The following is a 14,918-nucleotide window of genomic DNA, read 5'->3' on the forward strand; positions in this document are numbered from 1 at the left end:
GCTTGGCTTGCTACCCAGGACCACCTGCCTAGGGGTGACATCACCCACAGTGGTTTGCATATCAGTCATTAATCAAGAAAAATGTCCTATGGACTTGCCCTCCCTCCCCTCCCCTCCCATATCAATCATTAATCAAAAATATGTCCCGAAGATGTGCTCACAGGCCAGCCTGATACAGTAATTCTTCAGCTGAGGCTCCCTCTCCCCATGACTCTTTTGTGCCACGCCCCTTCTTGTGTTCCCCCTCCTCCTCCCAAAAGAAGGCCTCAGACAATAATCCAGGCACTTGAGTGTCTTCACGCACGTGGCCCTGCTGCTCCTTTGCATTGTGTTCTGAATATTTTTTTTCTTTTTTTCTTTTCTTCCAGTAAAGTTTTCTTGCTACTTTTGCACATCTGTGTGGGCTCTTATTTCAATTCCTTAAATAAGAGACCAGCAACGTGAAAACACTGCACCCTAACTTCGGTTAACAATCTGTTTTCGTTTATCTGCCAAGGTGAAGGAACTAGGTAGGCCTTTCAGCGGGCAGCCGCGAAGGGGGAGGAGCTGCGAGGCTACAGCACAGCAGAACTCCTGAGAGCCAAGGGAGAAGAGGGGAGGGGAGGAGAGAGGGAGGGGAAGGGAGGGTATGGGAGGGGAGATTGCTGGCAGTTGTGGCCTGATTCTGGGAGAACGAGAGGAAGTTGGGTAGAGGGCCTGTAATCTAACATTTACTGATCCTTCTTACTTCCCCTTTCCTAGGAGGTTTATGGTTTGCTAGGCATTTTCCATGATGAATTAAGCCATGAACTATTTATGGTTTATGTGAAGGATCTGTGTGTGTGTGTGTGTGTGTGTGTGTGTAGAGGGGGGAGGATGTCTCAGACGAGGAAATGGGGGCTAAGGTAAGCGGGTAAGAAGCCTTAGCGGTGGTGGCTGAGAACGTCTGCACGCTCCCATTGATATCTAGAACTTGGGCCTTGCTTTTTCAAGAAGGACTCACTGCCCCCAAATCCTGAGTCAGTTTCTTGTCTACAGTGTAAAACAGGAGCTGGGGCCCGAGAGTAATGGGTAGATAAATAAATAATTAAAGGTAATTAAATAAAGGAACGTACTGTTTCTTGAATGTACTTTCTTCCACTGTCTGCAGGCACTGGGTCTGCAGCAGGTGAAACATCTAACTAGGGGGCACCCCACTTTTGAGTACTCTTGGTCCGGCGGCTACGACAGAAGCCAAGTTTCACTCTTTTAACTGTCAAATTGTTTCACAGACACGGAAAATACTAAACAGAGGAGAAGACACGAACCGTAGAGCTCAGCATCATGAATCTATGCTACAGGGCAGCCAACAGCCTAGGCGCTCTACAGGGCGCCGCGCCTGCGCATTGCAGACGATGAAGCCGCGAGCCCTCAGCGAGGAGGTGGGACTTGCCCGGGTATCCGGGTCCCACACCCCGCCTCCGCGGCATGAATGAGAGGCGCGGCGTCCGCCCCTCCCCCGCCGGGCCCGCCCCTCGCCGGGGCAGCAGCAGCGAGCTGTCGCCAGCTCAGCCGCTCGGGCTCTCGGACGCCGCTCATTAGCAGCTCGCTGCCCGAAAGCCGCTGCCGGGCGCCGCAGCCCTCACGTCTGCTGCCCACCGCCCGGGTGAGTGAGGGAGGGCCGGGCCTGAGGGCCGCGCGGCTGAGGCGCAGGCTCCGCAGGTCCGTGTCTGGGATGCTGAGGGCTGCGCGCCGGCCTCGCACCCGCTCCGAGACTGGGGGGCCGCGGGGGCATTCTCCACACACCCGCACAAAGGGCGGCTCGGGCTGTCACCCGGAGGTCACCTCGGGCTGGGCCCGGGCGGGGGAGGCGGGATGGGCGGAGGATGGAGGAGCCGCTGCCTCCCCGTTGGTGGCGGGGACTGACGCGCGTCTCGGGGACGCGGTGTGGCAGTGGTTTTTTGGTCCCGAGCCACTCCTTCCTTTGTGGTGCTTGTCTCGTGCCTGGTTGTCATACTGCAAGGCAGTGGTCTGCACCGGGTCATTGACTAGTGAAAGTCGTCTGGCGGCCTCATCATCGGGGGGGGGGGGGCGTGTGTGTGCACCCACAGGACAGAGAATTAATGACCCTGCTTTGTTTTCGGAGACCCAAAGGGTGTGTGTCCTGTGAACTGAGTCGATCTGGGATCAACTAAAAGGGCACACGGAAAAAGAAGTGTAAAGATAACTTCACACCTTTATTCGTCCGTCCCTGGTGCGGGGTTTTTTTGGGTTTTGTTTTTTCGGTTTTTTGTTTTGTTTTGTTTCGATTTTGTTTTTTGATTTCTTGTAAAACCAGTGGGTCTGTTCACTGAAAGTGTGAGTCTGTATTCTTATGTCGCTGTATATTTAGAACACATTGCTCTTGGGGTTGATGGTGATGTATTTATGTATCGGGGTTATGCCAACATCCAGAGCATTGCTTTCTGGCCTTAGCTGATTGATAACAGGTCTTTGTATACGTACCTATAGGGATAGTTCCATGTGTGCAGGCTCCGGTTTACCCACTCTTCTGTACAGGTGGATTGGGTTTCTTGACTTCCTGCCTTAGTAAGAGGTGGTCCAGCAGGTTCTCTCTACCTCCTTGTTTGTCTGGTCGCCCCGTAACCGCCTCCCCCCCCCCCCCATGTTTTGGCAAAGGATTTTTATTGCAGATTATTCTGGCATGCACTCTGGCTTTGATCTGAACAGCTCATCTTACATGACTACCAGAAAACAACACCTTTTTCCCCCATTGTTTTCAGCCACCCAAAGAGGGTAGGAAGCCCTGCTGGGTCCCATAGACTTTGACTTGATAGGACCGCCTGCCTGCTTGCCTGTTCACTTCACTGGTTAAAAGAGGTCGTTAAGCTAGCACCAGTCAGGCTTGGCGGCCAACGCCTTCCATCCCCTCACTTAGGAGGAAGAGACAGGAGGATCTCTGTGATTTCAAGGCAAATCTGTTCTACGTCGGAATTTCCAGGCCAGAACTGCGGACTGAGACCTTGTCTCAACAAACCAGCAAGCTACATCTTGTTTTAAGACAGATTATTTGAATCTTAAAAGATAGTTCTTACTCTAGTTGGAGAATGATATTTTGGTTTCTTTTTTACCTTCCTAATTTTGTAGAATGAAAAAGCCACATTTTAGAAATATTTTTGCTATGATCTTTTGTTTCAAAATAGTGATGGTGGAAAAAAACTGAGGAGTTTATATATGAATAATTGAGTGGGTTCAGTTTTCTTTAAAGTCCTTTTCAAGATTATTTATTTTTGAGTCGCATATATTTTCATTCCTAGTAAAATTTCAGTACAAAATGAAATGTTAACCTCCACAGCATCTGTTTATGTATAGGCTCCCTGCTTAAAACATTTGCCTTTAATTTGAAAGAAAATTTCCACTGGTTGGATGACAATCCATTATTCTTAAAGAAATTCTTGCCTTATCCATTTTTCTAAAACCATGGGTCACAACCCAATATGGGATTGCATAACTGAATGTAGGAGTCACAATAATTAGCAGCCAGAAGTTTCTGCATGTTCGGTGATCAAAAATTAATTCAAGGGGCTGGAGATGTAGTTTAGTTGATAGTGCATATTTGCTTAGCATGTGCAACACCACGCCCTGGGCTTGGTCTCTTGACTGAATTAACTAGATTTGGTTTCCCATACCTGTAATCCATCTCCCCTTGGGAGATTGGAGGCAAGAGGATCACTTTGGCTACATTAATAAGTTTGAAGCCAGCCTGGGATACAAGAGACCCTGCCAAAATGAGAATAGTAAGAATAATTTACAGTCAAACACAGAATAGCTCTGAGGTGTTCTAGCATTGCTGGTGTAGCAGTGTAGGACTTCACTGTAGCCTTGCTTCTGAGTATGCTTGGCACCTCATGTTATTATACCAACTGTGCCAGTGGACGTCGCCTGAAGTACCTATGCTATTGTCTGTTTGAATTACAGTGTTTTGTTTGTTTTCTTTTTTTCTGCACCTTGTACTCCAGAGGCAGGTGGGTCTCTGAGTTCAAGGCCACCCTGGTCTCACAGAGTTAGTTTCAGGATAGTCAGGGCTGCACAGAGAACCCTGTCTTGGAAAATGAATGAATGAATGAATGAATGAATGAATGAATCTTTAGAGAAAGAGAAAAACACTATACCTATTGTATTGTGTTTAATTTTCTTTCTTTCTTTCTTTCTTTCTTTCTTTCTTTTTTTTAAAGACAGGGTCTCACTACATAGACCTGTAACTCACTGTGTAGACCTGGATAGAATATTCAGGAGCCAGTAGCAGGCAGATTGATCTCTGAGTTCAAGGCCAACCTGGTCTACAGAGTGACTCCCAGACCAGCCAAGGATGCATAATGAGACCCTATCTCAAAAGAAAAACTGTTTGAGTAGCTAACTTTAATTTCATTTTAAAAAAAGAAACAATCATTATTTGAATTTTGGTTTAGGATTAGATTTCCAACAACTCCAGATAAGGCTCTATGTTAGTTATTTTTATCATTCCTGTGACAAAAAATGACTTCAGGAAAGGTCTGTTTTGACTGACATCTTGAGGGTGTCATGGTAAAGTCTAAGACAGAGTACCAGCCCTGGTCCCATTGTGTCTGGTGGCAAAGTGGAGAGGGGTGCATACTGATGCTTCGTTTCTTTCCAGCTTGTGAGGCTCCCGCCATTCACATTCAGGGTCTTCCCCCTTTTTTCCTTTTTCAAAATTATTATTTTATTTATGTGTATGGATGTTTTCCCTGCAAGTGTGTCTGTGTGCCAGTGTGCTTGCCTGGAGCCAGAGGAAACCAGAAGACAGCATCAGATTCTCTGAAACTAAAGTAGCAGACAGTTGCAAGCTGTCCTGTGGGTGCCGGGGATTGAACCCCAGTCCTCTGGAGGAGCAACCAATGCTTTTAACTTCTGGATTGTTTTTCTAGCCCAGTCTTAGTCTTGAGTCAAACCTTTCAGGGGCAGGGGACTTCTTAATAGACACACCCTGAGGTGTGTTTTTATGATTATTCTAAGACCCATCAAATTGAAAATCAACGTGAACCATCATAGGTCCCAAACATACTTCTTCCATTTTGTACTATATATAAAGTGACTTTTCAGCATTGACATTATAAAGTCAAAAGATCACTCACCTCTGAAAATGATGCTCTAGGTAGTATCAAAATTTAGCTACAATTTAATTTTCTATATAAAAGTCAACAAACATATTTATATCAATATACAAATTTGCCTTTTTGTCTTTAATAAGTGGTAAAATTGTATATGTCAAAGAGTTACTTTAAAACAAAACTGTCTTAAGTTCATTATCAGTAAATGTTTGATTTAATTTTAAGCCAGTTTTATATGGCCCTTCCTTCTTTCCTCCCTCCCTCCTCCTCCTCCTCCTCCTCCTCCTCCTCCTCCTCCTCCTCCTCCTTCTTCTTCTTCTTTCTCTCTCTCTCTCTCTCTCTCTCTCTCTCTCTCTCTCTCTCTCTCTCTCTCAAGACTGTAAAGGTTTAGAAGATCTCAAACAGAAACCCCTTTTCCTCTCACCAGCTCTGGAAACCTGTCTTTAAGACTCTTGTTTCCTGGTCTCAGAACCACCCTTCCCACCCCCATTCTTTGTCTCTCCCCTTCACTACTCACAGTTCCTGTATTTGTGCCCTCGCTCTTGCATCATTAACTTTACACAGGTTATGTCAGGTCACAGGCATGTTCTCATGTCCATCACATCCATCTATAAAAACAAATTTAACAAACTTTCTTTGCTTCCTGTCAATCTGTCGTGTTTACCTGATAGTTCAATGTCTCAAGTGAAATGCACATACTTTGCCTGTGTCCTTACATAAGACCTATCATTCCTAAAATACTTTAGTTTAGAATACTTATATCCCCTAAGATATATTGGTCATAAATATGACCTGTTTAGTTCTTTTCTTTCTCTCCTTCTCTTCCTCCCACTCCCCACCCCCAATTTCTTGCCCACAGGTTCTCCAGATTAGATCATGTGATAGGTTAGTAAAATGATCTGCTGTTGGCCAGGTGGTGGTGGTGCAGGCCTTTAATCCTAGCACTTAGGAGGCAGAGGCAGGGGGGATCTCTGAGTTCAAGACCTGTCTACAAAGAAAGCTCCAGGGCTATTTACACAGAGAAAATCTATCTCAAAAAAAACCAAGGATCTACAGTTGACAAATGAGCAGCTTATAGCACTTCTTAGCAGTTTGGTAAATTGATAAATTGTTTTGATCATTTGATAAAACAGTTTAATTTTGAACCAAGTACTATTTGTTTATTTGGCTCAAAGGTTCTTTCTTCATGTTACTTATTTTTATCTTATTTACTAATTTTGTTTTCCTTTTTGAAACAGTTTCATTATTGTGTAGCCCTCGCTGGCCTGAATCTTACTATGTTAGCCAGACTGGCCTCCAGCTTGACCTCCTGCTACCTCTGTCACCAGTGTGGTAAGATTATGGTTGTGTGCTAAAACTTTCAAATGCCCAGTGTGTCATCAAGCAGATTTGCTTATTTATTTTGGTTATTTAAGACAGTATTTTATGTAACTCAGACAAGCCTTGAACCTAATAACTTTGTGGCTGAAGATGACCTTGAACGCCTGATCCTCAGGGCTTTACCACAGTGCTAAGATTATAGATTAACACCCTTAGAGGCGTGTTTGTGTGTTAGATACCTGGAAAACAGATTTTTTTTTTCAGGTAGCTATAGATGTTCTATCTGCTAGCAAGGTAGCCAGGCAGATGTATGTAGCAGTTCAACTTTTGGGAGGCACATGAAGGATATAGACAGGCTGTATAAGTCCATTTGGAAGGGCTAGATCTTACTTAGACCTAAGAAATTTGTTTCTATGTGTTAAATTGTTTTTTGTTTTTGTTTAGTTTATTTTCTTATTATTTGTGTGTGTGTGTGTGTGTGTGTTAAGGAAGCTTACTTAAAACCATTTTAAAGAGAAAGCTATGGGTAATTTTTAGTTTTAGAAATTGTTTCTTGAATTAATTTGGTACTTACTCTACTCTTTCTTATCTAGATACATAATGGGAACCCTTAGAATCTGAGCATTTCAGACCTCAAAATGTAGTGCTGTGTAAATTGAGGGTTTTAAAAGAATGCCAGATGGTTGAAAAGGAATTGCGAGCACTCCAGTTAGTGCCATCCTTTGAAAGCCAGCTGGATAAACCTCTGCTCTGGAGGTAGGAACTAGACACTTTGTTCCATGCCAGCTGGCCCATGAATAGCTGGCCAGTGGCCTTATTTTGGGTCGGCCACTATTGGAAAGCTAGCCTGGGCCTTCCATCTATCCTAAGAATAGTCATGCCAAAGAGTTAGTTGCTCCAGGCCTCCCTCTATGGAGTTGAAGGCAGCCTGCAGTGTTAAGGGAAAGCAAGCCACTTAGTATTGCAAATGAACTCTGTGTTATGAATTGCTGTGGGAAAGTTTAATGCAACCTGAATTTTTATGAATTTAATGCTAAGGATAGAAAAATTGCTTGTCATTAAAAGTAAATGCTTTTCTATTGGGACTTCCTCCAATTTATCTGTTTTCATTTATTAGCATCTCTTAATAAAGTTTGCCTGCTATTTTCATTTTTATCTTATAACATTTGGATGATATGGTTAAGTAAATTTTTTTCCTCAATATAAAATTTGCTTTATAAACATCATAGGCCTCAGTAGAGGGCTAATTCTATATGTTATCTTAAAATTAGTCTCATTTTATTTGCTAATATTTTCTTAACTTGACAGATACTTGTATCAGGCAGTTCCTTAAATCCTTTAGCAAATTTAATATATTAGTTTAATTAAGAGCCAAAGAATAAGTGTGATACTGCAAGTATGAGCACACATCTCATCTGATGATGTTATCTTTCATTCTCAATATTAATAGTCTTATTCAGACTTCAGTCTTTAGTGATTGGCTAGCTTTAAAAGAATTGGTGCAAAGGAAATGATGGAAAGGGGTCAACACTTCAAACCATCTAGTTCTGAAATTGCAAGGGTGTCCTGTGGTGAATTACAGGATGTGGGGTGTGGGGGGGGGCATTCTATAAAACAAAAGTTTTATCATGTGGAGATTTATGGAATGGTATTGAGCAAAGTACCTTTGATAGAAAAAAAACTATCTCACAGTAGTATGTTGTCTTAATTATTTTTCACTTGGAGATTGAATGGTTCTATATTACTTGTTTGTTAAATTCATCTAACCAAACCAAAAAGCATTAGAAATTACCTGAATTTCTTTATTATTTTCTCTTGAATCTGAGCATGTGAAATTATACTTTGTGCCTTAAACTTAAAATAGTATCTAGTGTCTCCAGCTTGGACTGAATTGTGTACATGTCTGTAATTAAAGTTTCTTCAATCTGATGGGTGGTGATGCTGCACATCTTTAATCCCAGCACTTAGAAAGCTGAGGCAGGTGGATATCTGTGAGTTCGAAGCCAGCCTGGCCTACTTAGTGAGTTCCAGAACAGCTAAGACTACACAGAGAAATGCTATCCGGAAAAACAAAACAAAACAAAAAAGTTTCTTTGGGCTGGAGAGATGGCCCAGAAGTTAAGAGCACTAGCTGTTCTTCCAGAAGTCCTGAGTTCAGTTCCCAGCAACCATATGGTGGCTCACAACCATCCATAATGATACCTCGTACCCTCTTCTGGCCTACAGGCGTATGCAGACAGACTACTGTATACATAATAAATAAATAAATCTTTGAAAAAAGTAAGTTTCTTCAATCTTTTGATTTTTCAATTTTGTCTCTGAAAACAAGCCAAAAAGTAATATTCTTTATTGAGACAGGGTCTTACTATGTAGCTCTGGATGTCCTAGAACTCTCTTTGTAGTTGTGGACTAGAATAACCTCAAACTCAGTGCCTCCCAGGTGCTGGGATTAAGATAGGAAACTTAAGATTTGTTTTCTTTAAAGGACAAAGCAGTATCAATAGCTGCATAGAACTTTTTCATGAATTAGCCTACACTGAAAACATTGTATATCTATAGCAAAACAGCTATTATTTTCTCCTTACAACTACTCCAAAACCAGTTTAAAAAATTAAAAATCAAAGAAGTAATTTTGTTTTCTAAAAATAATTTATTTACTTTTATTTTATATGCATTGGTGTTTTGCCTGCATGTATATCTGTATGAGGGTGTCAGATCACCTGAAACTGAAGTTACAGGTAGTTATGAGCTGCCATGTGGGTGCTGAGAATTGAACCAGGGTCCTGGAAGAGCAGCCAGTGCTCTCATCCTTTAAGCTATCTCTCCAGCCCCCAAAGAAGTAATTTCTTGAGGTTAACAAGTCAGGAGCCAGGGCACAAACATCTCCATCATCCTACATCTCTCAGTTTATGCTGCCAACTCCCAGGAGAGTATTCAGATGCACTGCAGTGGATAAAAGAAGTTCAGGGTCCTTTGTGTTTAAGGGAGGTTACTCTATAACCAGCACTCATCTTGAATTCACTCTGTAGCTCAAGCCTCAACTGTGCGGCACGCTTTTTGTTAGAGTTACAGGTACAAGTTACCAGGGGTTGTAGATTCTTAAAATTATTCTTCTTATGTGTGGGGGTGCTTTTTACCTGTGTGCATATCTGTGCACCACCTACATGCAGTGCCCACAGAAGACAGAAGTAAGTTGTCATATTCCATGGTACAGTTACAGTGGTGAGCTGCCATATGGGTGCTGGGAATCAAACTCAGGCACTCTAGAAGAATAGCCAGTGCTTTTCTTTCTTTCTTTTCTTTTTTTTTTTTTTTTTTTTTTTTTTTTTTTTGCCTTGTTTTGTTTGTTGTGAATGTTGTATGTTAAGATACGATCTCAGAAAAGATGTGAAGTAATCAAGTGTAAACAAAAGGAAAAACATTCAGTTCTGAACGTAGCTGTGACTATTTTGTGGGTCTCGGTTCTCTGTTTCAGTTCCCTGCCACCATTCATTTACAGCTCAGTTCTTTGAAAGCAGGACAGTTCTGAGGTGTGGGCAGCTGCAGCCATAAAAGGATGTGTGTTTGTATTTGGAGACTCTGCCTCTTATGTGTGTGTGTGTGTGTGTGTGTGTGTGTGTGTGTGTGTGTGTGTGCTGTTAAAACTGCTTTTCTGTGTTATAGATTTTCAGTAAAAGAATTTATTTGAGGTATAAAACAATATTTACATTCTATAGTTATGTCGTTTTACTCAAGGAGAAATGGGTATTTACTATATAACTTATCCTACTTCTACACACTGAAAAACCAGTAAGGTGGATTTTAGCCTTGGGTCCCCTTTATTTTCTGCCTGAGATTAATATTCTTAGACTCATGTTATAGAATATTATTTCAAGGTGTGTTACATTTGATTATGCTCTGGAACATTTGTTTAACAATGTAAAGATGTGTTACTTTTGTTCATGCTGCATTTGTTTAACTGTGAAGCTGTGATTCTTTGTCTAAAACACCGTATGGTCTAATAAAGAGCTGAACGGCCAGTAACAAGGGAGGAGAAAGGATAGGTGGGGTTGGCAGGCAGAGAGTTTAAATAGAAGAACAATTCTGGAAGAGAAAGAAAGAAGAGAAAAAGGAGAGGAGGACGTCAGGGGTCAGCCATCTAGTCACCCAGGGAGTAAAAGTAAGATACACAGAAGAAGTAAGAAAAGGAAAAAATCCAGAGGCAGGAGGTAGATGGGATAATTTAAGGTAAGGAAAGACGGCAAGAAACAAGCCAAGCTAAAGCCAGATACTTATAAGAATCTGTGTGTGATTTATTTGGGAGGTGGGTGACAGCCCCCCCCCTAAAGAACAAGAACAGAGAACCCCAAAAAGAAAAGACTACAGACTCGACTATCTTTTTTTTTTCTTTTGTTTTGTTGTTTGAGATAGGGACTCTCCATGTAGCCTACTGGCCTGGAACTTGCTACATATACCAGGTTGGCCTCAAACTCAACAGAGCTCTGCCTGCCTCTGTCTCCTGCATGTTGGGATTGCAGGCTTGGGCCAACACACTGAGCTCAAACTTCTGTTTGCAAGGGGCTTAGGTTTTGTTAGGAAGAGCTGTAAACATCCTCAGAAGCAGTGTTGAGTGCTCCAGTATGCCATCTTGATAGTTGGAGCAGCAGTTCCCGACCTCTTTGTGGGTCAGATGAACCCTGTGACCAAAGACCACTGGAAAACCCAGATAGTTACATTACAATTCATAACAGTAGCAAAATTACAGTTACAAAGTAGCAATGAAAATAATTTTATAGTTGGGGGTGTCATCACAACGTGAGGAACTGTACTAAAGGGTTGCGGCATCAGGAAGGTTAAGAAACACTGAGTTACAGGGTTTGTCACATTTGTTTCTCCTATTTTTTTTTTCTCTTTTTGCCTTCCCTTGCTGAGATATTTTAAAGACTAGTCCAGGTCTTCTGTTTCTTTATTTAGGGCAGTTCCTCTTCTTTTTGTTTTATGTTTTGAACGCATCGCATCACACAAGCTGGGTCCTGGTCCTGTGATTCTCACATTTGGGCTTTGTCTGCTTCTTCATCACATGATGTAGTTTGTTGCCCTTCTCTGTATCACATTCAACACTGAATCACACCTAGAGGCTATATGTATCTGTCTACCCCACTTCCGGTATTGCTAAAAGACCAGTGTGATGGTCACAGTATAAGGCATTTCATCTGTGGCGTAATAATGCCTTTCCTTACTCTGCTATCTCTTCTACATCTGTTAGCAAGAATTCTGTAAGGTCTTTGTCTCATCCAAGGGATTTTTAGGGCAACCATAAAATTCACTTTAAATGAGAGGCTGCCACTATAATTTTATACTGTTGTATACTTGGTAAAAATAAGTTTAATCAGATAAGGAAGGAAATTGAATGTTTGACTTAAGGATTTAATCTTGTGTCTTTGTGGTGCTGCCTTTGAATACTATATCAATATGTGAATTATTTCTTTTAAAATTGACATGCACTCTAATACCTCTGCAAGCAAAAGGTGGAAATATATAATCGTCTTTTTAAATCAAGCAATGGAAGGATACTACTAGTTTAGGATACAAAGTCAGAATTTCCAAAAGTTGATTTGACCTAGTCCTTCCTCAGATGCACCTGAGTGCTCATTCCACTCATTCTTCATGAGCTGCTCTTTGGGTGGATGTTACTAAGTTCCCGGGGGGGGGGGGGGGGGGGGGGGGGGGGGGAGGAATGAATCTGGAATAAAAAAAATAAAAAAAAAAAATAAAAAACATAAACACAGATGACAGATGAATTGGAATCCTGTCTAGAAAAAAAATTTTTTACTTTATGCTAAAGAGTTCTTTGATCATTTCTCCTGTTACTTTTTGTTTATTTGTGTGTGTGGGGGGGGGGGTTGTTTGTTTGTTTTTCAGGCAGAGTTTCTGTGTAACAAGCCTGGCAGTCCTGGAAGTTGGCTGGCCTTGAACTCACAGAGCTGCCTCTGCCTCCTGAGTGCTGGGATTAAAGGGTGTGCCGCCACCACCCAGTATCTCCTGATACTTCTTAACATCAGATTCCTTTAATGCCAAGGAATTTGTCCTGCTCCAGTTTACCTTATTTACCTTTTGTTTTTAGTTATTCCCTGAATCTTTGTTCTCAGGAAAGTAGTCTTGATTTCAAAGGAAAATTAAACGGGTTAGAGTTCTTAACTTAGTAACCATCTCTAGACAATCTCTAATTACACTGTTTGAGAGGATCATTAAAAGTATGTGCTATACTGTTTACTTAAAAAGGAGTAATACTGTACTGTGGTCTCCTAAAAGTGAAGTATGCCACTGTAAAGGGATGCCTTCAAAGACTGCAGATAGGCTGAGACCATACAAAAAGCCACAACTACCACAATCCAGAGAACAACTGATGGTGGAGTACCCAGGCCCAGGTGATACATCTGCAACAAAACTCCAGTACCAAAGGCTCAGGGGGATCTCATGGAAGAGGGGCAGAAAGATTATTAGAGCTGGAGGATCAACAAGCCACACAGTGTGTCTCCTAGGAATGATAGGGAACCTACACTCATGATACCAGAACAGTCTGTCTCCTAAACAAGACCTGAACAATGACAGCACCAATAGACAAGCTAACATGAAAGGGGGCAGCCTCTAATCACTGCCATGGGAGGGAGAATGATTCAACCCTGGGATGATCCCCCAATTGGTTATCCAAGGCCAAATGATCAGCCCTGAAATCATGTACATACAAGCAACTCAGCAAGTCATATTTGTGTGTGTATGTATGTATGTATGTTGTATGTATGTATGTATAAAATTAAAGGAAAAGAAGCCATCATCAATTTGAGAGATAACAAAAGGGAAATGGGAAGTATTGTAGGATGAAGGAGAGGGAAATAATGTAATTATATATATAATTTATATATAAACTGCCTTTATTTATATAATATAATTTATATATATTGGTTTTTTGAGACAGGGTTTCTCTGTAGCATTGGAGCCTGTCCTGGAACTAGCTCTGTAGACCAGGCTGGTCTCGAACTCACAGAGATCCACCTGCCTCTGCCTCCCGAGTGCTGGGATTAAAGGCGTGCGCCACCATCGCCCGGCCATTAGTAGAGTATTTATTTAGCATGCAGGAGGCCTTGTCAGTCCCTAGCACAGTTAAACAAAACAAAACATCCCCTCACTGAAGCCCATAGATAAAATCAGCATAATTGTTTTTAATCAGGTGATCCAAGCATTACAGGTGTCTTTATTCCTCATCTCAGCCAAAGTGATTTAGTGCAGAAAATGAACTTTCTACTTGCTGAGTTCAACAATTGCTTGAGAATAGTCACGGTGTGCGAGTCATTGTGCCTGCAGAGGGCTCACTATTATTGCATGTGTTCAGTTAAGATCACTTCCTTTCTGTAAAGAGTCTTTCTAGGAAATTGTGTTACCACCTTGTTGCCTCATGCCCTTGCAACCTCTTGTCTCGTACAACGAGAGCCCACAAGGTGTAGAACCACCATTCAAGGTCCTACTGTTATTGTTTATGGTGGGGAGGCCTATAAAGCAGCAGACCACAGTGCCTAGCAGTCTTAAACACTTTGACGTTCACAAAGCTGGTACATTTTACAACAAACAAGTGTAATTTTTTGTATTTTTAAGATAGTGAGGTGGCTTAGGTATAAGCACTTTTGATCCCCAGAAACCCACATGGTAAAAGAGAGACCCCACTGCTTCAAGTTTCCTCTGACCTTGACATTCTCTCCAGTGTACACATGCCCCTTCCCATACACAATAAATAAATATGTAATTCATAAGTTCTCTCCAGTGTACACATGCCCGCTCCCATACAGAATAAATAAATATGTAATTCATAAGTTTTAATCAATTAATATAAAAAGAATATTCCCGTTATTCCATTGAAAAATTCTACTTGGGTTTACCATCTTTATTTATGTCTCATTTATCATCTTTTATTTTTTGTTTTATTTATTTATTTATTTATTTATTTATTTAAGATTTCTGTCTCTTCCCCACCGCCGCCACCCCTTTCCCACCCCCACCCCCAACCAAGTCCCCCACCCACATCAGCCCAAAGAGCAATCAGGGTTCCCTGACCTGTGGGAAGTCCAAGGACCACCCACCTCCATCCAAGTCTAGTAAGGTGAGCATCCAAACTGCCTAGGCTCCCACAAAGCCAATACGTGCAGTAGGATCAAAACCCATTGCCATTGTTCTTGAGTTCTCAGTAGTCCTCATTGTCTGCTAAGTTCAGCGAGTCCGGTTTTATCCTAGGCTTTTTCAGACCCAGGCCAGCTGGCCTTGGTGGGTTCCCGATAGAACATCCCCATTGTCTCAGTGTGTGGGTGCACCCCTCACGGTCCTGAGTTCCTTGCTCATGCTCTCTCTCTCCTTCTGCTCCTGATTTGGACCTTGAGATTTCAGTCCGGGGCTCCAATGTGGGTTTATCATCTTTTATACACCAGGCATCATCTAGTCTGAACATATAAATGAATATCTCTTTATATGATTCACTAAGTTACA

At 41.9% G+C, this 14,918-nt stretch overlaps 1 protein-coding gene across 2 annotated transcripts in view; it reads left to right on the forward strand.

Moving 5' to 3' along the window:
- The first annotated feature begins 1,467 nt into the window (after nucleotides 1-1,467).
- Rnf24 (ring finger protein 24) overlaps nucleotides 1,468-14,918 on the forward strand; it is a 51,733-nt gene continuing 38,282 nt past the window's right edge. Inside the window, exons 1-2 of one of the 2 annotated variants that reach the window (XM_050133565.1) lie at nucleotides 1,502-1,624; nucleotides 6,326-6,419. The gene's annotated coding sequence lies outside the window, so the exon portion shown is untranslated. Of the gene's footprint in view, nucleotides 1,625-6,325; nucleotides 6,420-14,918 lie in introns of both variants that reach the window. The other variant, XM_050133569.1, reaches the window with a different exon arrangement.

Source organism: Alexandromys fortis, unplaced genomic scaffold (genome assembly GCF_014885135.2).
Source record: "Alexandromys fortis isolate MF-2015 unplaced genomic scaffold, M_Fortis_MF-2015_v1.1 scaffold_6, whole genome shotgun sequence".
Lineage (NCBI taxonomy): Eukaryota > Metazoa > Chordata > Mammalia > Rodentia > Cricetidae > Alexandromys > Alexandromys fortis.